At 39.6% G+C, this 24,037-nt stretch overlaps 1 protein-coding gene and 1 long non-coding RNA gene across 3 annotated transcripts in view; one reads left to right on the top strand and one right to left on the bottom strand.

Moving 5' to 3' along the window:
- GMDS (GDP-mannose 4,6-dehydratase) overlaps window positions 1-24,037 on the top strand; it is a 623,268-nt gene that overhangs the window by 340,105 nt on the left and 259,126 nt on the right. The gene's annotated exons all lie outside the window — the stretch shown is intronic.
- Window positions 9,163-24,037, bottom strand: part of LOC116869879 — a 28,438-nt gene continuing 13,563 nt past the window's right edge. The window contains exon 3 of the long non-coding RNA XR_004383128.1: window positions 9,163-10,144. This is a non-coding gene — a long non-coding RNA (uncharacterized LOC116869879). The remainder of the gene's footprint in view (window positions 10,145-24,037) is intronic.

Raw genomic sequence — 24,037 nt, 5'->3', positions numbered from 1 at the left:
ACCTTAGAAAGCGTGTAGTTGTTAACATAGGATTAGCCATTAAGAACAGGTTATGTATATATCTTTAGGTATTTGATTTAGACTAGACAGATTCATTGTGACTGTTCTTTTAGACAGGTGATTCAGAGGTAGGCAGAAACTCAGTTGTCACCTGGAATTCTGGATTAAATTTAATTAAGTGCTTTCACTTCAGACTAAGAATCTATTTAATTTCGGAGAACAGTTTAGCTGCATTGTTCTGTACGATTTATTCCACTCAATTTTGAAGACTGCCAAACTTCACAGTTACAAAAACCCAAAACTCTTTGTTTAAAAGGAACTTCATCAAGTCTCATGGTGTGTTCTTTTTATTCTTAGGGACAGCAAGACAAATAAATTAAACATTTATAACTTTATTCGTATGATTAATATACTAAGGTTTCAGGTGAATCCTTGTCTTTCTTCCATTTACATAGCATCTTCTTTTCCAAGGATTTCAATCTATTTTTTTTTTCTGAACAAGTTGGTATAGCTTTCCTAACTACAGAGTTGTGGATGCTTTAACACCCCTAGAAGCTAAAATGGTTTGCCTTTAATGTCAGCCATGGGTCTGGGGCAAACCTGAGATTTTTAGCCCGGGATTCCTGATTCTTGGATTTCTGCTCTCATTGTTAGTTATTTAAAAATACAAAGGAAAGGGGTACTAGAGACCATTACAATACTTGTCCAGTTGTGTATGAGCAAATAGCCCCCAACAAAGTCCATACTTCTCCATCTCACTTTTTAGTCTTTGAGCTGAGGGGTAAACAATTTATGCTTTCAATTGCCATGACATTGTTTGAGGATCAGAGTGATGATCAGAAGAAGTAAATCAAGAAGAGGAAAGAACTATGGCTGAACGAAGTGATTTACTTTCCATGACCTCTTTGTTCCTTTCTGGATAGTTCTGTCAGCTGGGGTCGATGACATTAATGTGATACCATCTTTATTGAAGTTTATATCACAAACCAAATTACATGCATCTCAAAGAAATTTTTGATTCCCATAAATATTTTTTCCCTAAAGAAATTCAGAACAAAACTGGTCAACACTCGAAAACTCCTTTTCAAAGAGAAACCTTAGGTGGTGTAAGAAAAGGAATGTACAAAAAATGGTATAGCTCATTTATTAATCAGGTATTAACTCTAATATAGAAACATTCAACATCCTATTTATAACTTCACATTAATTTAAATTTTTTGTGTGTGTTTTTGTAAAACGTGTGTCTCCACCGAAGCCAAACTGGCTGACAGTGGGAAAACTTATGTGTTAGTTCTGTGACAGCTTTGCTTTGTTACAGTGAACAAATCACTGATATTTGCTTTATGAAATTATTGGCCTACTCATCTGGGAAAATAAATACACTATGTCCTATAGGAAAAACGTACACTTATTTCAGCTGAAAGACCCCCTCGAAGTTAGGACATTCCTCGGAGTGTTCATAATACTTTCCTTACTTCATTGTACTAGCCCAGAGCAGGTATCTGGTCTTTGATTACCTAAACAAAACTTATTTATAAATACTTGTAGAAAGTTACCTCTATGCCTAGGTCACAATTATTGCTATGTGCCAGGTTTGTTTGTTTAAATTCTACGCAAGTTCTGCTCTGAAGATTGGTACACAGAACTGTGTGGTCTTTGATTTGTGAGAACTCATCCCCTGGTTTGTCATCTTCTTCCTCTGTGTCACATGGAGTTTTAAAATATCTGAGTGTGTGTTGGAGGGGGAGTTGAAGTTAATGTTGATGCACCCACAGGCACACAGATGCACACTCACTCCCATGCATGTATGGCTATCTTCCCCTAGAAGCCAAGAATCAAATGGGAGAGAAACCACATATATGAAAACAGGAAATGATGTTAAGGGTGAGATTGCCGGTGCAAACATATGGACATATTCCCTCAGCCTTCATCATCCTATTCACAAACTGACAAAGGACGTGATGGATCCTGGCAGCACTTGGCCAAAGCTTTTCTGGGTGCCTAAGCACGCACCCTCTGCGATCGGGCAGAGGGACAAGTGTCATCTGATTCCTGCCTCCTTGCAGCATCTGGGGCTACCCCTTCCTGCTGTCTCAGTATTATCGGGCAGATGATGACTGGTGAGAAGGACCTTGCAAGCTGTGGTGCTGGTAACCTTGACCTGCAGAGAACAGGGAGCACTCAGCGTACCCCTTCAGCCCCGCTGGCTCACAGTGATGAGAAGGCAGCTCCCAAGGGACAAAGCCCCCCCCCCCCCCGCCTTCTCCAGCACAGAATGCTTTGGGAGCTGCAGGACTGCTTTGCAGACCCAGGTCCCCTACATTAAATAGGTTTTGTAAATGTACAGCATTTCTCAGTCAAGGCTCTGTAACCTGCCACCTTCAAAATCTCTTTGAGAAACTAGAGAATCACAGAGATCTGAAGAGTTTAGTTTCCAAAATCAGTGAATAGATGTATTCAGGTAACTTTCACTTTAGCTTAAAAAAAGGAAGGGCCGTAAGAGAATTACAATTTGCTGGCTTCAGTGACACAGTTGCATTTCATGGTGCTAATGTTCACTTCAACCCTGGTTATTTCATTTGCAGTGTTTTGGTGTAGCCTGAATAGTGCCTAAGAATCTCAGGGATTCTGTGGATTTCAATCGAAGTGCAGTGTCTCCTGCCATGTTCAGCACTTGCCTCCTAAATCCTGGCATACCCCACCTCAGAGCTGGTGACTGAGCACTCGCAGGAATGGCGGACCGACCACCCACAAGATGGTTGCTCTACATATGCATGTTGTTATGAGAAGCCAGCTCTGAAACGTGATAGCCCTCTGAAGAGTCTCTAATGTGCTGCTTACCTAACAATTGTGCTTAGCAGCTTCAACCTCAAGTCTAATCACAGAGCATCAGTTCTATTAATCCTTGTCACAAGCATCACTCATTCAGTAGTTTTAGGCAAAGATGACTGTATCTTTAAAACAGCCTTTATTTGTGGCTCTGTGAAGAGAGGCGTCAATGCTACAGTATGGTGGAGGGCACCCACTCGCAGCCACCTGGGCGTTCCTTTTCAGAGACTCCTGCACACATGGTCCCAGACACCCTTCAGGGTTGTGCTCGCCCACCAAAGCCCCTAGCTGCATGTATGGACAGGTACACAGGTAAACACCAGTACCTTTTTTTGTGTGTCCCTGTCATAGCACCCTACCTGTGTTGTCAGCTCCTGGAATGCCCATGTGATAGGTGATAGGAGCTTTCCAAGCCAGTCCTCTGCTCCTCATAGCTGCCCTGCAAAATAGGTGTTTTCATCCCCATTTTGGCCGTGAAGAAAGGCAGCTCAACTTGGTGAAGTAACTTGCCCAGAGCGTGTGTGGGTAGTAGTTCTAGTGGAGTTTGAATGGGTTTTCTACTCTTAGGCCATGCTACCTCTATCCCTGATGCCTTTATTCCCTTTCCCATACTTCATCTCTTCTTTTTTTCTTTTTTTTTTCCCCCAGCCCATTTTTCTACCATTATCTCCCTTTGGGGAACTTCTTCACTTTGCCTGCAATGATTTTTGACACTTTCTTTTGTCATCCATGTGTCATCCATGTGTTCCTTATGACACTAGGCCGGGACCACATGTACTAGCTTTTGTGCTCCAGGGAGGGGAGAGGGCTTGTCAGTAGTCAAAGATCCTGTGGTAGAAGCCCCTGCTGTGTGCTAAGCATCAGGCTAGGCCAGGTGACACTGCAGAGAAGCATTAGCTGAACTTCCATCTGTGGATGCTCATTTGACACTTGTGGGGGTCCCCATTCTGATATGGCTATGCTCTAGATGGCAGTGAGCTCAGCACATTGCCAAAGCTTCAGTCGGGGGAGGGTATTATGGATAGCCTTCCCATGACAGAAACAAATTCAATAGTTAACTTTGTTAACTCTTTTGTCTTTGTTTAATCAAGTCACTGTAACTTCTTTTGGCTTATTCTGTCTTTAAAAAAAAAAATCAGCATGGGAAATCTGACCTTATTTGATCAGCCAAAAGATGTTTGGTGTTGCTAACCAGGAAATGGGTCCTGAAGAATTTTCCCCACAGCTAGGAAGGAGAGGCTTGGCTGGGCCACTGCTCGCGGCATGCAAATGAGAGCCCTGATTAACACTAATACCCCACTGGGATTTGTCCTTTTGGAAGAGATAAGGCCAAGGCTTCCTATCCCACTGCAGTCAGCCAGCTATGTTGGGAGCCATTTTCTTTCATCCATGATTGCATTTATTTTGTTATGTACAATTTTGGGTTATTTAAATCTCAATTTTTTTTTTTTTTTAAATGGCTTTCTCAGAGGCCATTCTCTTCTGAACTGTTTTGTCCTGCCTACAGCCCTCGGAAGTCTGGAGGTTCTGTGCTGACATCACGTGTTCTACATTCAACAGCACTTTTCTGTTCTGAGCTTGCCCTCCTCCCCAAAGCTGAAATAAATCAAAGTTGGTTGAGACTCAGTCGTAATAAATCAAGACCTGTCCAGAACTGGAGCCTGCCCAGTCAAAATGTCATAGCTTGGCTTTCACTGAGGATTAATTAAAGGCCTGATATAAAGCCCAGATGTGCTTTAGGAGAGTAGCAAGCTGCCTGGTGGCTGCGTCTCCCCAGGTTTCTGCCCACCCAAGAATATGCTGGAGGAGGACGGGAAAGGCATCCAAGGTTGGGAGGGCATGAAGGGGGGAGGGAGGCTCCCATCAACGCATCTGAGTGGACTTTATCTAGTTTGGAGGAAATAGAACAAGCTCTCCAACAAGGGAAAAATTCTGTCAGGCTGTGTATATGCAGTATTTAAATGGAAGGAAAATATAATAGCTCAGAAATTGTGTTTTAATTGAGGAGACAAAATGAACCAAGTAAAGGAGCTTTCCTTGTTAGGGGAAAAAAAAAAATTGAATAAAATTAATGCCTGGTTCATAGTGAACTTGTAAATTTTTTAGCCCAAAGAAGCTCTGCAGATAAAACACCTTTGAGGTGCTTTTATTCACAGATGGCTGAATTAGACAGGAATAGCTTTTGGATTAGGATTTACTCCCAGTTTTTTCTTCAGTTCTACTGATTTCACATAGCCATCCAAAAAAGTCAGTAGATTAAATGCCCATGAACATTTTTATATGAAAGTGACTATGCAAGATGGACTAATTCTCTGTATGTACAAACAAAATATGTAAAAAATATGTACAAAACCAAATACTGCATTTGAAATAGAAAACAAAACATATAACTTAAAACCTTACATAGTGGCCATGTTTTTGTATAACTTTAAACTTAATATTTACCACTGTAGAAATTTGATTCTGAAGTTGGATTTAAAAAGGGGGGGGCACCAACAAAGATTAAAAATACATCAGCAATCTTTTCTGTGGTAATATGCATGCTGAATATCTGAAAATCGACTATTTAGAAACTTTATAAATAAAGTATTTAGCAATCTCCTGATTGCTAAATAATCTATAGTAGACAGTTGGGGCTAATAATTAGAATACTTTGATAGGAAAAAAATAAGTCTATTTGTGACTAGGAGAATTTGCTATTTTATATAGTATGTGTTTATATGAACATTAAGCTTTTATCAATGGAAACTTCAGTTTTTCCCAGAATGATAGATTTTCTCACAATGTTATATTGATGTTCACATTCTAGACATGAAACTTTTGTTTCTTACAAACTTAAATAATGAAATGGCATGTAAATGCAACAAGTTTCAGAAAAACACTGTGGTTTTAACTGAAGTAATCTGAACGTTTTTATATCTCTTATTTGACCCAACGATTTAAATATACAACCATATCCAGTTGTAAGGATCTTTTTAAACTACTGAACTTTTAATAGCCACATTATAAGTGATTATATATAGCTTCTTAGTATTTTTTATCCTATAATCTGAATATCTTGTGGTTGAGATAGCAATTTAGACCTTAACATACTTTTGCAGTTTGTCAGAAATAATAATTTCAGCTGTTTTCCATATGAGATTTTCTATTTGAGAAATTTATTTCTATTTCTATTAAGATTACTGAAGATTGGTAGATCATTTGAGGTTGTAAAGGATCTAGTGGCAAAATATTTGGCTTTCTAAGGTCTTTCTGAAGGAACCCCTCTTATTTTAGTCAGTTATCTAGAAAAAAAGAAATTACTGCAAACTTACATTCCTATTAGTACAGGTAACTGATATTTTCACAAGTTTTACCATTTCATGCCTTATTGCTTAGTCCATAAGTAAATTTCATATTTACCATATCTTTGGACTATATAATCTTCCCAGCAGCTACAATAGGGTCTTCTCTACTATCTAGCCTGTTAGTTCATACAGCTCCAAGGTGATAATTTATTACTTAAGTTATTTATGTGTTTGTCTATCCAGACAGATTACAAATCCTTTGAGGGCAACAATGCTGTGCTTGATTTGATTTCTTTAGTGTCGAGCTCAGTAACAAGCACATAGGATGAACTCAGTAGATGCTGATGACTGAATAGATAAGAGACTATTAAGGAGCACTTTGATATATCATTGCCATGTATGCCAGAGGAGACAGCAGATTTCTCTGACAGCCTTTCAAAATTACTACCTGGAAATGTCTCCCAGCTCTGAGAGGAAGAACAGAAAGCTCTTAGTACATAAGATACTTGGAGAAGATGCATTGACTTTTTCTACTTGAGGGACTTGTAGTTTCTAGAACAGTAATATATGATCCTCAATAGATCAGAGTTACTACAATTCCCTATAAAATGTGGCCTGGCTCCTAGAATAATCTTTTTCATTATATATTTTTCCTTATATGTTTTTAATCACATCGAGGTGAAAGCTGACTTAATAGACCTAATATAGTTTTGGTAAGCGTGAGTATGTGCACTCTTAGAATGACACTACATGTGCCAGCAAGGACATCTTATTACCAAGCCCAAGTATTAACACACTGTTCAGAAAAGACTGATTTTAAGAGCTTACTGTAGCCAAAAGTCAGAATTATGTTATACACTGAGGTACAAAGTATACCTTGAGTATACACAGACTGTCCATAGTCCAAGGTACTGGGCCTGGGAGGTGGCTCAGGTCTGCTTGCCCTATGGGGCTAAGACTAGGAGCAGAAGGATCAAGGAGCCTGAAGCTCTGATACTTCAGCTCCCCCAGAAAATATGGTTGGCTCCCAGGGCCTGCTTGGGCTCTGCTGCCAGCACTCTGCCTCTAATTTTTATTGTTGCTGACACATATATTTCTTGCTGGTTGTGTGTATGAGGAATTGGCCTAGGGAGGGAAGAAAAGGTTACAGCATAATCTAACTGTCTCCCTAGTATAATAGTGTGTTAGTATAGCATATTTGCATAAATGAATTGCCTGAAATACTCTTGAAGTGATACCGTTCAGAAGCACTTTTTGAATTTAAAGTGGGCTACTTTTTCAATATATAATTTTTTTTCAAAGTGTAACATTTTAGACTAGGAGGTACACTTAGAAATTGTCTATTCTGATTAGATGTGGAAATGAAGACCAAAAGAAGTCAATGATTTATTCAGTGTTGTACAGCCAGAGATAAAAAAAAAATAAAAAGACCTCTCAGTCTTTTTGCTCCTGCTTTTTTCTTTCCACTATTGTCTCATATTATCACATTATTTTAAAGATTGTTGGAAGTTGACCATAAAGCTTCATGATTAGTTTCTGAAAATACATCTAGCCATATGTTCCTCATACATGTGCTTTTTTATTTTATATTATACTTCAATGTATTACCTTAAAAATGTCATCATTTATTAAATCTGACATCATACTTAGCAGCATGAGGTCTTTATGAACTTATTTTTAGTGGTAATGTGTGCTTAGCTCTTAAATTGAGGGGATAGTTATGAAGAGATGGATTTGATGACTGCTCTGTTCTCCATGCTAAAGTATCAGACAGTTTTTTCCTTCATGCATTGTTGGCAGTGCTTACTGTAGACGCCACACGATAAAAGTATTGGATTGTTATATTTCAGTGGTTATCTGTATCTGCTGAGGAACCGCCTCCACTTGGGTGGCCATCCACCCCATGTTAGACCCCAAGGAGGTCATCCCAACAATTGCACTCTCTCTCCTGGTCTGCCCGGTGGGAGGCTCTGACTGTTGGGGAGGGCTTCCAAGCCACTCCTTTGGCACAAATAGGGCCTCCTGCTTCTCCAAGCTGTCCTTCCTGGAGAAGGAACAGTTCATGTAGAAAAATCAAGTGACTTAAATATTCGCTAAAAATGTGTGGGTGGCTATGTGGACTTTCTTCAGGGACTGACAATGGGTATCCTGCCACAGGTGACTGTGTTCTTTTTGCCCAGCTTCTTTGCAGCCAGATCCCAATTGATGTTGTCTTCAATAAAGATTAGGTCATGTTTACAAAATAGTCTGAGCTAAGGTTTTCCTGAAGGCTTAGGAGATTGGTTTTTGGCTTTGAAATTTAATATTTTTTATAGTAAACTTATTAAAAGTTCTGCTTTTTTCCATCATTTCCTGGAATGGCCTGAGGGTTTTCTCTGTCTTGGTTCTGTGCAGCCTGAGCACTGGGTTTTCTTAGGGAAGGTCTTCTCTCTTTAAAGGATGCTCCTCTTTAAAAATCTCTTAGATTAACTTTATCCCAATTTACCCCATGGAGTATTGTAACTGCTCTGCACTTTATCCCTTCTCCATGTAGCCATGATGCATGGAAACAGTGGTTTTAAATTTCCTCCTAGTAATAAAGTTAGATATCGTTCATTATTCCAGTTTATAAGTATTAGATAAAAGCATTCAGAAAAAAATAACACTAGTCACATTTAAATCTGACACTTCAGGGGCACCTGGGTGGCTCAGTGGGTTAAATCCTCTGCCTTTGGCTCAGGTCATGATCTCAGGGTTCTGGGATTGAGCCCCGCGTTGGGCTCTCTGCTCGCAGGGAGCCTGCTTCCCCACCTCTCTCTCTCTCTCTCTTTGCCTGCTTCTCCACCTACTTGTGATCTCTGTCAAATAAATAAATAAAATCTTTAAAAATAAATAAATAAATAAATATAAATCTGACACTTCAATTATTATTCATACCAGTTGTCTTGCCAGCTCTGTAGACAGGGAGGATGGATGGAAAAAAAGGAATAAAGAGAAAAGAAAAGAGGGAGAGAGAAAGACTTCCTTCTAATTTTATTCTCCTCTTGCCACTTACAGCTTTCTTAACAGAGAGGAACATTTATAAAGGATGTGCTAATTCCTGAAGCACTTTTATATACTTTATCTCAGTTCTTTCCTTTCACAGTGTTTTTCACAATAGTAATTAATTCATTATTTGTGTAATCTGTGATGACCTTTCTCCTTCACTGTATTGTATGCTCCATTAGGGTGTGGCCGCATCTGTCCTATTCACTCCTAAATCCCCAGCCACATGCCCACTTCCTGGCCCATAATAGGCTAGACGGAAGTTTTGGTTAAATGAATGGATTCTTAGAGTACCATTCACTTATGTGTGACTCCCCTAGGAGGTTATTTTGAACACCAGTCTAGGAATCTGTTCACAATCTCCCAGTGCATCTTGTTCTTTATTTTGAAACCACAGAACACTTGTAATTAGTTGTTCAGAGAAGTTTGTTCCATGCTATTCTGTCAAGCTCAGGAGGGCTTGGCCTGTGTGTGATTTTTCATTGTTGATGCTTAGTCTGTGTTTGTTGAATGAACAAACAATGAACAATCCCCAAATAGGGAAGGTGGACACCATTGTTATGGGGCTTCATAGGAAAGGGGGTTGGACCTGAGAGGGTGAATGGCTTGACTTAGGTCAGATGGTAGGTGGTGGAACTATTATTCACTGGTCTCCTGGCTTTATGTCTTGTGGTTTTCCACCACACCACACTGACTCATTTGTGTGAAATCTACCTCATGATGCTCTCTGAAGAAGACAGTTTCCAGGTCCTGAGAGACACAGCTGCAACCTCCAGGAAGGGGATCTGAAAATGAAGTCCAGGAGTAATGGCTGATGAGTTCCACATCTCCCTCAGAGACCAAGTGTGAGTTTGCCTGATCAGGCTGACGTGCCTCTCCCAGTTGTCTCCAGTAAGATGGAGGTGTGTCTTACCTCAGGACTTCCAGGGTGGCTCAGGTTCCTTTTAGGAATTCTCTAATGAAACTCTTCTTGAGGAAATCTAAAGCAGTCTCTTCTTTTTTTCCTAAGGTGAAATAGACATCATATTTAGGGGTATATCCATAGACATCATATTGAAGGGTATATGCCCACACCCCAAAATCCATCCATCTCAGTAAAAGATTTCTTCTTTATAGTTCCTGGAGGGATCATGCTCCCTGTGATAATCCCTCAAAGTCTTGTGAAAATAGTCACAAGGTCAGGTGATTCTTCCTTGGGAAAAAAAGAGACTTTTATTAACATGCTGTGCTTACCCATACTATATCTACAGCTGGAACCTTCAAGCAATAGTTATTCATTCATTCATTTATTCACCAAACACTCATAGGTGATCTACTCCAAAAAAAATAATTGCCACCTTCAGTAGCTTAGCATCTGGGAGGATAGACATTGATGGTATCAATACAGAGACTGAACTAAATAGTTTCTAAAGTATCTTGCTATTCTAATTTTTTTAACCCAAATAATTTAATTGAGAAGGTTTCTTTTCTTTAGCAAGTTTTATTGTGGACAGAAGTGAGAGGAAAGACCTTGGGGGTCTCTGGCAGCAGGGGGTTGGGAGGGAGGAGTGGGCAGGGGGTGGGCCTGCTGTCCCCTCTGAGCCCTGACAGATGAAAGAAGCAGCAGCAGGGTACACTGTTTCCCAGGTGAGCAGGGAGTGGACTTGATAGGAATCCAGCCTTCACAAGGTATCATGTATCCTCAAGTTTTAAGGAGATTCCTTTTGGTGAAAAGCTGTATTGGAATCATTCAGTATTAGACAAATGGAGAACCCTGGTCCAGATAACGGAGTATTAGGACCAGGGTACCTGTCTAGCTCCTGTAGTTGGGCACTTTTGGTTCACGAGTTCATCAGTGTTTTTCCATAAAGAAGCTTAAGGTTGTCATAGGACAGCACTGTCTAGTCACATTAGAGTTAAAACTTCAAAACATCTTTCTTCTTAGGATGTGCGAATTATTTGTGTGGACTTAGAAATTATGTTCTAGCCAGATGGGGGAAAGGGGAGGATTGCAACAAGTTGATTTACAAAATGAGTACTTCTAAACTAGGGGAAAGTTCATTACACAAAAGGACTCCCTACAGGCTGCTTTGAGTCATGAGATTTTCCTAGTACAGTAAAAACATAAAGCCGTATCTTTTTGGTTTACACACATCCTTTGCTTCTCTATGTACCTCATATATTGTGTCAGACTTTTATGAGATGTAAAGCACCCCATCCTGGTGTAAAAACATGTAGTTGCCTGGAAAAGGAAAGCATCAGGCCATAGGAATTGCTTACCAAACATGTCTTCCAGTACGGTAGTTGGCAGAACACATCCCACATCAGTAATGAGGGACTTATTACCCTGAAAAGACTCCAACGTAGCTATGATCAAGCCTTCTGTGAACTTGAAACTCATCTGCACTTTTCAGCACAGCAGCACTCTATGCTGCCCTGGCTTCCCATAGCAATGGATGGCTGTGGGCTCTACCTCTGCAGGAATATACGTGTTCTTTTCTTCTTCGCCTGCTCTAGTGGTTTTAAAGCTGCAGCTGAAACTCAGCTGTCTTCCTGAACTTCTGTCTCCCAAAGTTGTGCCATCTACCAGCAACATGTTTTTGCCATTTTTGTCCTACAGCAAAAGTTCATCGAAATTCGCATTCTAAAAATAACAATATGGTTAGGAAGGCAGCCTCATTCTAGCAACCTAAGACACCTCCCAATGAATTTCTGAAAATGTATGTTTCTTTAATGCTCATCAGAAGATAAGCAATGAAGATGCAAAACTGGGACCATAAAGGAGGTCTTATTGGTATTTATGATAATTTTTATGGTGTGCTTACGTGTACAGATTATACAGTAATCAGTCTTTGTTTGGTTATATACATTTTTGTATATTAAAAATTATTGTGATTGTGATTTTGATAAATCACAATAGTTACAAAAAGAAGTTCATACATATACAATCATGCCCTTCATTAAAAGTAATTTAATCAGTATCACAGGTACTTTGTACAGGCATACATCTGAGGTATTACAGGTTCAGTTCCAGACTCCCATAATAAAGCAAATATTGCAATGAAGCAAGTTAAATAAATTTTTGATATCCCAGGATATACTATATTTAAGCCTATTAACTGTGTAATAGCATTATGTCTAAAAAATCATGTAGAAGATGCAGCAAGCCATCCAGAAGATCTGGATAAGGTCATTAAAGAAGATGGTTGCACTAAACAACATATTTTCAATGTAGGGGAACCAAAAAAAAACAAACAAACAAAAAAATCCCATTATGTCTAAACACACACACACACCACACACACATATACCTTAATTTAAAAATACTTCATTGGCAAGAAATGCTAATCATCATCTGAGATCTCAGCAAGCCAGTCTTTTTGCTGGTGGAGGCTCTTAGCTCGATGTTGATGGCTGCTGACTGATCTGGGTAGTGGTTGCTGAATTTTGGGGGGTGCTGTGGCAATTTCTTCAACTAAGACAACAATGAATTTTACTACATCAATTAACTCTTCCTTTCAGGAAGAATTTCTCATGTGATACCAACAGCATGTGATTCTGTTTGGTAACATTTTACCCACAGTGAAATTTCAAAACTGAAAGTCAACTTTCTGCTGCCTTATCACCTAAGTTTATGTAATATTCTAAATCCTTTGTTGTCATTTCAACAGTCTTCACTAGGAGTAGATTCCATCTCAAGAAACCACTTTCTTTGCTCATCCATGACAAGCAGCTCCTTATCCATTAAAGTTTTATCATGAGCTTATAACAGTTCAGTAACATCTTCGGGCTGCACTCCTAATCCTAATTCTCTTGTTATTTCTACCACGTCTGCAGTTATTTCCTCCACTGAAGTCCTGAACACTTCAAAGTCATCCATGAGTGTGGGAATCCACTTCTCCTAATGTCCTGTTAATATTGATATTTTGACCTCTTTCCATGAATCACAAAGGTTCCTAATGGTGTCTATGGTGAATCCTTTACAGAATATTTTCAATTTACTTGGTCCAGATCCATCAGAGGACTCACAATCTATGACAGCCACCACCTCATGAAATGTATTTCTTAAATACCAAGACTTAAAAGTTAAAATGGCATCTTGATCTGTGAGCTGCAGAATGAGTGCTGTGTTAGCAGGCATGAAGACAACATTCCTCTTGCTGGACATCGCCATCAGAGCCCTTAGGTGACCACGTACATTACAATGAGCAGGAATATCTTGAAAGGAATCTTTCTTTTCGAGCAGTAGGTCTCAACAGTAGGCTTCAAATATTCAGTAAACCATGTTTTCAGCAGATGTGCTACCATCCAGGCTTTGTTTTTCCATTCTTAGAGCATAGGGAGAGTGAATTCAGCATAATTTTTAAGGGCCCTAGGATTTTCAGAATGGAAAAAAGGCATTGGCTTCAACTCTAAGTCACTGGCTGCAGTAGCCCCTACCAGGAGAGTCAGCCTGTCCTTTGAAACTTTGAGGTCAGACATTGACTTCTCCCCTTTAGCTATGAAAGTCCTAGATGCCATCTTCTTTCAATAGAAGGCTCGTTCCCCTACATTGAAAATATGTTGTTTAGTGCAACCACCCTCATTAATGACCTTATCCAGATCTTCTGGGTGGTTTGCTGCATCTTCTACATCAGTGCTTGCTGTTTCACCTTTAACTTCTATGTAGCAGAGATGGCTTCTTTTCTTAAACCCCATGAACGAACCTCTGCTAGCTTCACACTTTTCTTCTGCAGTTTCTTTACCTCTCTTGGTCTTCTTAGAATTAAAGAGAGCTAGCGCCTTTCTCTGGATTAGGGCCTTTCTAAGGCTTTGTCTTAAGGGAATGTTGTGGTTTGGTCTTCTACCCAGACCACTAAAACTTTCTAAATATAAGCAACCAAACTATTATTTGTGTATCCACTGAAGTAGCACTTTTAATTTCCTTCAGGAATTTTTCCTTGGCTTTCACAGCTTGGCTAACTGTTTTGTGCAAGTGGCCTAGCCTTTTGCCTGTCTTAACATTCAATATGCCTTCCTCATTAAGCTTAATCATTTCTAGCTTTTGATTTAAAGTGAGAGACATGTAACTAACACTTCCTTTCACTTGAACACATAGAGGCCATTAGAGGGTTAGTAACCGGCCCCATTTCAGTATTGTATGTCAATGACTACAGAGGCCAAAGGAGAGGAATAGACTGCCTGGTCATTAGAGCAGTCCAAACACACGCATTTATCAAGTTAGCTGTCTTAGATGATTGTGGTTCATGGCGTTCCAAACAATTAAAAGAGTAGCATCAAAGATCACTGATCACGGATCATCATAACAAATATAATACAAAATGAAAACTTTTCAAATATTGCAAGTATTACCAAAATGTGACCCAGAGACAAAAAGTGAGCAAGTGCTGTTGGAAAAATGGCACCAAAAGACTTGTTTGACTCACAAACCTTTAATGTGTAAAACAAAACAAAACAAAAACCTGCAATATCTACAGAGTGCAAAAATTGAAGTATGCTTGTATATGATTCAGCTTCCCATTCTACTTGAGATTTTGGATGATAGTTCTTTCTGAGACTTCTATTTTTAATACTGATGTTTGGTTATATTTATACTTACATTTACATTTATATTTGTATATTTTTTAACTACTTGAGCATGTTTTTTTCATTGTAATTCTAGATACAATACAATTACCCTCTGAGCCTATGTATGCTGTGTTTTTAGGCACTTTAATCATATCTGTAAATTATCAAATATTTAATATGGATAACAATATCTGAAGTCAACCACATGACATTCATATTCCATTTTAAACTTCGTGTATTAGATGGAATGCATAGGTTTGTGAAAATTCAAAACTCAAGTCAAAGAGTAAGATACTTTTTACTAAATCATCTTTACTTTTTAAAAAAAATTAAATGACTCACAATTCTTTGTGATTTTTATGTTGATTTTTTATAATACCTTTTTAATGTATGCTAGATATGGCATAAATATTTTCTCTAGAGCCAAAGAAAATGTCCAAGCTCAATTTAAAAATTAAACTATGAAAGCAATTTCTTAGTTTCTTTTGGACTTTTTGTACTTGAATTCATATTAAAAAAGTTTTAAAATTTCAACAATTGCAGTAGTAGGTAAGTTATTAAAGGAGTAGAGAAAGGATGCTTTGGTTTTTCCTGCCAGATTACTTTCATGAGCATTTTAAATGCAACAGTCTTTGAAAGAACATAATTAAAATTGACTTAGAAGTTTTTACTCAATATATACTATCATCTGTCCTGTGGATAGAATTGTGCAGTGATTTTGATACAGTGTTGGGTGAATGCATTATAATTGCACACCTTTGGGCATTTGCATTACTAGTCCTCGTCAACACTGATTGAAGAAACACTGTCTGGAGTTTCTCTCATACCCATCTCTTTCATAATGGTTCACGTCAGGAGGCTTTTTTCTCCCTCTTCAGATATTTGTCTTCTGAATTCTATGAGAAGCCAAAAAATGCCTCTGAGCACGGGTTCTCCTCTGTGTTGCCTAGCTGGGTCCTAGCTCACCTTTCTTGTCCTCCAGAATCCAAAAAGTTCTCATGCTAGAATTTTGGAGGTTCATGTACTTTCACAGGACACATGTTCAAATGGACCTTGAATCCATGGCACACGTATAGTTTGTGACCAAATAATCTAAGATTTTCAGTGGGGAATTGTGAGCTTGGACCTCTGAGGTATATCAGACTGGGAAGGTAGGCTCAGGCTAGCTTTGTCAAATCAGGATTTCGCAGCCCTGTGGTGGTTCTGCAGCTGCAAGATGCATTTGCCCACCTTCTGCAGATGCAGAAGTCAGGGCACTGGCTTCTGGTCTGTAAGATAAAGCCCACAATCCTTGGCCTGAACGTCGTGGCCCTGTGTGGCTTACCCTAACTCCACTTCCCAGCCTCTTCATTTAGGTTCTTGTTCAGGAGAACATCCTGATCTCCGAGGATAGTGTTTTCCTCTTCTAGGCATAGGTAACAAATTACCATTTTCCACACGTACTCATTTTTACCTGCTTGCTTTATCTCCTCTAGTAGGCTTTGTTCTAGAAGAAAGTTCATATGTCTTGATAGTGCCTACGAGGCTTTTGTACACAGCTGATCTACAGTGAAATATGTTGAGTGGCTGCATGTGTCTTCTTCCAGCCTTGATTAATTATCTATTGATGGTGAGTGATCAGAGCTGCCCTGAAGTGTGTATAAAATGGTAGGCACTCCCTTCATGGTATATGTTGCCAGGTTCAGTAAATAGAATCCAGGTAAGTTTAATTTCAGATGAATGGCAAATAATTTTTGTTTAAATGTGTCTGAAATACTGCATGAAAATATTTATGCTAAGAAATTATTCATTGTTTACATGAAATTCAAATTTAACCAGGTACCTTGCATTTATCTGGCACTCCTACTTTGTGCCCTTGGCTAAAGTGGCACCAGGGCTAATTCAGCTCTCCAAAAGCATCATGCCTGCATTTGGTCATAGACTTCCAATGTCTGATGTTTCCTTAAGATATATAATTATGGCAGAAGTCACACCACACCTGGTACTGAGCACTGTGCCAGTTACATGAAGAGCAGAATGCAGGAGGTGCCCTGGCTTCTTGGTGAGAAGACACATTCCAAGGGAAAGGTTAGTCAGTCAACATCAGAGGCACAATGGTGATGTGCGGTTAGCACCGGAAGAGAAGGTACAGCTTGTCCCTGGGCAGCCTGATCTGGCCTTTTGGATCACCCTAGGGGGTGTCTGAGTTGAGATTTTCAGGCATGGCCTTGTGTTTCAAGGCCTGTAGTTGTAGCTCATTTGAGGAGGTGGAAGAAACCCATGACAGTTCACTTAAAAAGCTGATGGTGGCCCATGTCATGGCAAGAGACAAAGATGTGTGGATCTTTTCAGTGGGGATGAAATTAAAGCCCAGTGTCTCAAATTAAGTTTCTTTGAACCTCTGTCTCCTGCTTCTGGGCCACTCATTCTCTTGAGACTGTGTTGCTTTGAGAGCAGCCTCTACCTACTAACCACCTTCACTGAGCACCCAGTACTTCTGACCACAGCTCAGATTAATGTCACCAGTGGAATCCAAAGTGCCACATCCATAAACACATCCTAGGACTCATGTTACTTATTTGCATTTGCCCCCCACGCCCCCCACAAATGCATTCTTATCTTTCCTTTCTCCTCTCTCTCACTCCCTACCTTCTTTCCCTCCCTTCCACAAGTACATTACAGCCCCTAATAGGCATAAGCTCTGCTCCCAGTATGGGGGGGCAGGAGCTGCAGTGAAGGAGCTGCCAAGGTTGCTGCTTTCTATGAACTTAGGACTGAATGAGAGTAGACTTGCACTTGAAGACAAAGTGTTGTCTCTGCTTTGGAGGAAGCTAAGCACAGTGCTGTGAGGGGGTGGCTGGGACAGTGAAAGTGTGGTAAAGTCCTGTCCTCCCAAGAGGTGCCATCTGAGCTGACAGTTGGATGATGAGACAGAGCCAGCCACGCAGAGAGCCAGGGCAAGCACTTTGCAGAGAGGCAACAGCAAGGGCAAACGTCATGAAACAGGCATGGGCTTGACTCATTTGAGGAACAGGAAGTAAGCCATAGTTTCTGGGACAAAGTATATGAGAAGAATGCTATAGTCCATGGAAAACACCAGGAGGAGATGGCTGTCTAGAAACCAAGGAGAGAGGCCTCACCAGAAACCAAACTGGCTGACATCTTAATCTTGGGCTTCTGGCCTCCGGAATCTTAAGAGAATAAATGTCTGTTATTTAAGCCATCTTGTCTGTGGAACTTTGTTGTGGCAGCCCTAACCAATCCACACAGCCTTCCTGTCCTGTCCACTCTCCTTGCACAAAGCCTAACCCATGGCTTCAGCCAGCATGGTACAGTGAGCCCTTGTGTCTGTCCAGACTGGTACAGACCTCTCCCACCTACCACCCTGCTCCTTCTCTTGAATCTACAGCCTTCGTTCACATGACCACCTCCCTCCCATGTATATAGTTGTATTTACCCCAAACTGGGAAATCACCCCAAAGATCTTCCCTACTTCTCCTCCTCCTCCTCACCCCTCACCCCACAGTGAGTCAGAACTATTGTTCCACTTCCAGAGACGTCAGATCCCTGTGTCCATATTCATCCCTATTAGAGTCACCTATAACTTGGAACTTTATTGTCTTCATTTAGAAAAAGGGTTTTAACCTGTTTGCAGTTTAGGTATTTGATGGCACCTGTGGTTTTTTTGTTACACTCTGATGGCACAAAGTTTATACCACCATTCAGAATATACTCTGGATCATGTTATTCCCGTGTTCAAATGGCCTGACAATAAATTCTAAATTTGATGCAAATGCATTCAATATACAGACACCTTTACACTCTGGCCCCGCCTCCCTATTTCAAATTGTCTTCTGCCATTCACACTCCTCTGTCCTCAGAGCACCAACCTATTTCCCATTGTGTGGAGTTCCCATGTTGTGTCATCCTTCTGTACTTCCAAATACATATATTTTTAATATATATTAAATTAAATATATTATTTATTTTTAAGATATATATGTTTTTAAAGATTTTGTTTATTTATTTAAGAGAGAGCATGGACACAGAGAGGGGGAGAGGAGCAAGCAGACTCCCTGTGGAGGATGCAGCCAGATGCAGGGCTTGATCCCAGGACCCTGAGATCATGACCTGAGCCTCCCCCACCTTCTTAAGGTGCCCTATCCTTCTGTACTTCTACACATGCAATTTCCCCATTTGAAATTACCTCTACCTTCACCCTACCTGTTCATTCTAGTTACTACCAGACTTTAAGCTGCTTAATAAAAAGACCTTGTCCTCTCATCTTGTTATCCTCATCAATTAGTTTTCAGTAGTTGCCCAGTGAATTTTGTTGGGGCGAATAGTGAATGTGTCCTAAAGACTTTAGCTGAATGGTTCTCAAAAAGGGGGGTGATTTTGTCCCCCCAGGGGACATTTGGTAATGCCTGGAGACATTTTTGATTATCTTCTCTGCTGGGTGAAGGCCAGGGATTCTGCTAAACATCCTACCACACGTGGGGTAACAAAGAATTATCTGGCCCAAAATGTCAATAGTGCCGATTTGAGAAACTCTGCCTTAACTTCTGTCCCGTAGGGAGTTGTCCTTCCAGGCCAAGCTCCCTGCCCCCCACTGCTCTGTTTGGGCCTTTGGCGTGGCTCTTGGGAAATTACTCCCTGATTGTGGCTTTACTTTTCCATATCCTTCCTAGATTGTGTTCCTTGAGGCTGGGAACCTTTTGTGCCTTCAGTGCCTGACCTGTGACTGAGGAAATAATAGCTGAGTTAGCATGAAGAGAGAAATGAATGGCAAAAGATACTAATGCCAATTTTGCCTCTGCATTTTAAACTTACACCAGCTGTGCATCTCTTTATCTGGTGGTTATGACTGGAAATGCAGAGAGGGGCCAGGTGGAGCGCGAATGGTAAACTACGCAGAAGCTTCCCAGCCAGGACCCTAGTGCCGAAACGACTCTTGGTGACTGGCACCCAGGTTCATTTTGATAGCCATTTCCACTATGCATTAGCGAGAGGTCAGATAGGAGAAGGTGGAAGAAATAAAATGGAAAGCACTGCTGCCCAATCGAAAATTCTGCAGTGTTAGAAATGTTCTCTGTCTGCAGTGTCCAGTCCATTAGCCACAAGCCACAGGTGTGGCGAGTGCAACTCAGGAGCTCACTTTCAGATTCTGTTCGTTTTCATTAAAGTAAGCGTAAATGGTCACCTGTGGTCTGTGCTTACTGTAATGGACAGTGCAGCCCTGACGTGTGTTTGAGGCTGCCCACAACACAGGGTGGTCTTGGGATCGTTTTATTAATTTTATCCCGATTGATCTTAGGCAGGCAAGAATGATAAGTGACACAAAGTTCTAAAAAATGAAAAAGCAATACAAGGGGGGAAACAGTCCATTTTCCCAGAGTCACTTCTTCAGTGTGTGACTTGAAGCCAGGCTCAGCTGCGCAGGAATCAAAACACATGACAGGCAAGCCAGGCACCACCACCCTCCCATCCTCCCGGATTCACAGCCCGTGGAATAAAATATTCCCACTGCTAAATCGTGCCGCATTGATGTGCTGTAAGGACTCTTAGAACCTCTCTGACCTTTGAATAGGTTCAGAATGTGCCACCTTCAAATGGGGATGAATATAAATTAATTCTAGAAGAGATCAAATTTGTTAATAAATTATAGAGCCTAATGGAGAGAAAAGAATGCCTTTTGTTTGGAATTTACTTTGAGAGGATGTACTTTTTAGAAAATAAGTTTTTGATTAATAAATAAAATAAGTAAAATCCCATAGCCCAACCAGCAAATATATTTTGAATGTCCACTGCTATAATCTCAAACTCCACTGAGCCCAGAATCTTTTGCATAAAAACTTGATTTCTAAAAACAGGATTTTTTTGTTTGTTTCTATTTCTTTCTAATGGTTTTGGCAACGTAGCCAAGTTGTAGTACTATTTTGTGTATGCTTATTCCCTTACCAGATATGTCGTTATGGAAATAAAACAATAGATGTAACATCTTACTTTCCATATAATAAGAAAAATTTAGGTGAAAATGAGATAAATGTGTGTTTCACTATAAAGAAAACACTAAGCAGTCTTTTAAGATATTTAATATCATTATTCCCTCCCGTTCTGTTAATGTTTTGATGTTATTAAATGTTTTAATGACAAAATTAGATGGTTATTTAGGGAAGGAAAATTTTTCTGCAATGGGATTATTTTCATAGGACAATATTAATGTATGTCTGTAAATCCTTTTGCTTATAACAGCACCATCATTCTTCCAGTGGAATTCCCCATGGCTTTTCTCAGAGTGGCAGTCAGATCAGATTAGAAGTGTGAGTAAAATATTATTGCAAACAATTAAAGCATTAGGCTCATAAATTGATCAATAATTTTTCAAGAACATGATAGGTCATGATTTCTTTTCATTTCATTGAAGAAAAATGTGATAGCTAAGATGAGAAGACAGGTTTATTTTTGTGTTAGGTATTCTGTGATTAGTTAATTAAATATTTTCATCGGTTAGGGTGACCTCTTGTCTCTCAGCTAGGTATTGACTTTCACAACCGTGCCTTCCATCCTTCTGATTGCGGTCAGGAGAAATCAGATTCTCCTCACAGCCACCTTCAAGCTCTGTCTTATCTAACTCAGAAGTGCCTTCCTTCCAGAAGGCTTTCTTTGGAGAGGAATATCACTGAACTCCCGTGGTCTAAACCCAAAGGTTTGTAAAAAGGTTCATGGCAGGTCAGATATTTTTCAGTATATTTTTTAAAGGGTTTCTTGAGCTAATTTAATTTCTTATATTCATTAATTCCTCTCCTTCCATCTCCACCCCCTCTGAATAAATGGCCCTTCACATGAATCCAATTTAGCTTCAATGCACCTTATTCACACTGCCTTTTATTGCAAGCCACATTCCAGCCAGCTGTAAGATTGCCCGGCTGCCTCAGGTTTCCCGATTTAGCTCTGGAAATGATTTCAACATGGCAAAAACTTTTCACTGGCCAATTTGGAAAACAGGATTCAATTTGTGAAGAAAGTCCAAAATGGCAAATGAAAATGAAGAGGACGGAGAACGTTGAGACAGGGGTAGACAGTCAGAGCAAGGAGACGAGAACCCTTTGTAATTCTCTTCCTGGTGTTCCTTCCTTCTCCCCTACCCGGCCTCTGGTTCCATATTCTTCAACTGAGGTAGGATGGGGAGGAGCTGGGCGGGGGAGCTGAAGCTGAAAATCAGTTTTGAGCCTTGCACTTTTGTCACTGTCCTTGGGGCTTCTCTACTTGACTTTGGTTTAATTGCAGCATTGGTATAAACATGGGGCTCTCTATTAGCAGCTGGAGGGGAGAGGGCAGCAATAGCCAGGAGGAGGTTTAGAGCCCAGGCAAAATTGCATGGTCTTATCTGGGAGCAGCCATAGGAAGGGGAAACAGTTTGCAGCTGTGAATGAGAATGCATATCTAATCAAAGTAGGCCAAGGCATCAAATGTTCACATTTACACGGCTGGGGGTAAAAAATAGTAACACTTCCCTTTTATAAACACCATTGAACTTAAAGCCACCCTGCTAAATTTGAGTCTGTCTATTAAATCCAAAAGTTATTTTCAAGTAATTCATATGGGGTGTTAAACAGTTAATTAAAAGAGGATTTATTGTAGGCTTTGGTAAAAAGATATGTGATTGAAATTCATGCAAGCAGATTGTAGATTCCAAAGCCTGATTGATTTCCAAGTCTAAGGAGGATGTATTTCTAGGTAAAAACTGTGTGTGTCATTGTTTTTCTTTGGTTTTATATACTTCCATCTCTCCCAAGAGAAAATAAGTGTCATGTTTAAATATGAGCATAGTTTAAAAGGTGCTATTTAGATCTGTACTATGTTGCTTCTGCTATACATATAGAATTTGTGATATCAAAATAATAAGCACATTTTTTCCTGCAGAGAACACTAATTTTGAATAATTTTAGAAGTCTAATACCTTCAGAAGTTAACCATTGACTATAACAATTTATACATTTAGCTATATCATTTTGACATATCTACTAAATGTGGGTAGTCATTTGAATTTGTGGAAACCTTTGCTCTCACTACCCACTCAGCTTCTAGAAGAGGTACTGATGTAGTCATATTAAGCTGAAAAAAAAAAAATAGCCTACTTTAGTTCAGAAATGGCTAAATTAGTTCAAATATTTATTAGGTTAATAACTGCTTTAGAATAGGTCAGACATTTTCTAATCATTCAGGACAACCCCTAACATTTTTTCTAAATTAGCATAATCTCTTCTGGAAGTTTAGGGGTTAGGCTAAGAATATGAGTAGGCCATTGCTCTGACACAACAACTCATAAAACCAGTTTATTCCACAACCCAGCCATTATTAGACTACTCTGCTTTGACCATCAAAGGTGTGATAGCTTTGATTTGGAACAGCTCAGTCAGTATACCAGGTTAGATATGGATTTATTTCTCAACTGTCTAGAGGACAACAGTATTGAACACTTGAGAATGTAAAGGAAAGAATGAAAATGACTTACAAAAATAGAAACTACATGGCTTGACAAATATTTGTGCATGAGAGGCAAAGGAAAGAATCAAAGATGACTCCGCATATCAGAACAAGAGAATAGATGGTGGTACCATTAAAAAAAAAAAAAAAAAGTCAGATAAGTGACTCTTAATCTCACAAAACAAACTGAGGGTTGCTGGGGGGAAGGGGGTGGGGAAAGAGGGGTGGGGTTATGGACATTGGGGAGGGTATGTGCTACGGTGAGTGCTGTGAAGTGTGTAAACCTGGCGATTCACAGACCTGTACCCCTGGGGATAAAAATACATTATATGTTTATAAAAAAATTTAAAAAATTTAAAAAAAAAGTCAGGAACTGGCTTTGGGAAAGAAAGCAAGGTTTGATTTATAGAACAGTAGCCCATGCATTTATGATCAATTAGTTTTCAACAAGGGTACCAAGAAAATTCATGTGGAAAAAACTTCATGCCATACACAAAAAATTAACTGAAAAATGGATTATACACATAAATATAAGTGCGAAACTATCATAGTCTTAGGAGAAAACATAGGAGATCTTCCCAACCCTGAGTCACACAGTCTTCTTAAAATGGCATCGAAAGCACAAGCAACGAAAGGAAAGTGTTAAATTGGGCCTCATCAAAATGGAAAGCTTTTGTGTTTCATAGGACACCATCAAGAAAGTAAAAAGCCAACCCACCAAATGGGAGAAAATACTTGCAAATTGTATGTCTGACAAGAAACCAGAATATGTAAATAACTCTTATAACTCTGTAATAAAAGCAAATAACTGAATTAAAAATAGACAAAGGATTTAAATAGACATTTCTCCAAAGAAGGTATACACATGACCTATAGGCATA

The sequence above is a fragment of the Lontra canadensis genome, unplaced genomic scaffold, assembly GCF_010015895.1.
Source record: "Lontra canadensis isolate GAN:19392208 unplaced genomic scaffold, GSC_riverotter_1.0 scaffold21, whole genome shotgun sequence".
NCBI lineage: Eukaryota > Metazoa > Chordata > Mammalia > Carnivora > Mustelidae > Lontra > Lontra canadensis.
Note: the sequence above shows the minus strand (reverse complement) of the source record. Positions and strands in the feature narration are given on the sequence as shown.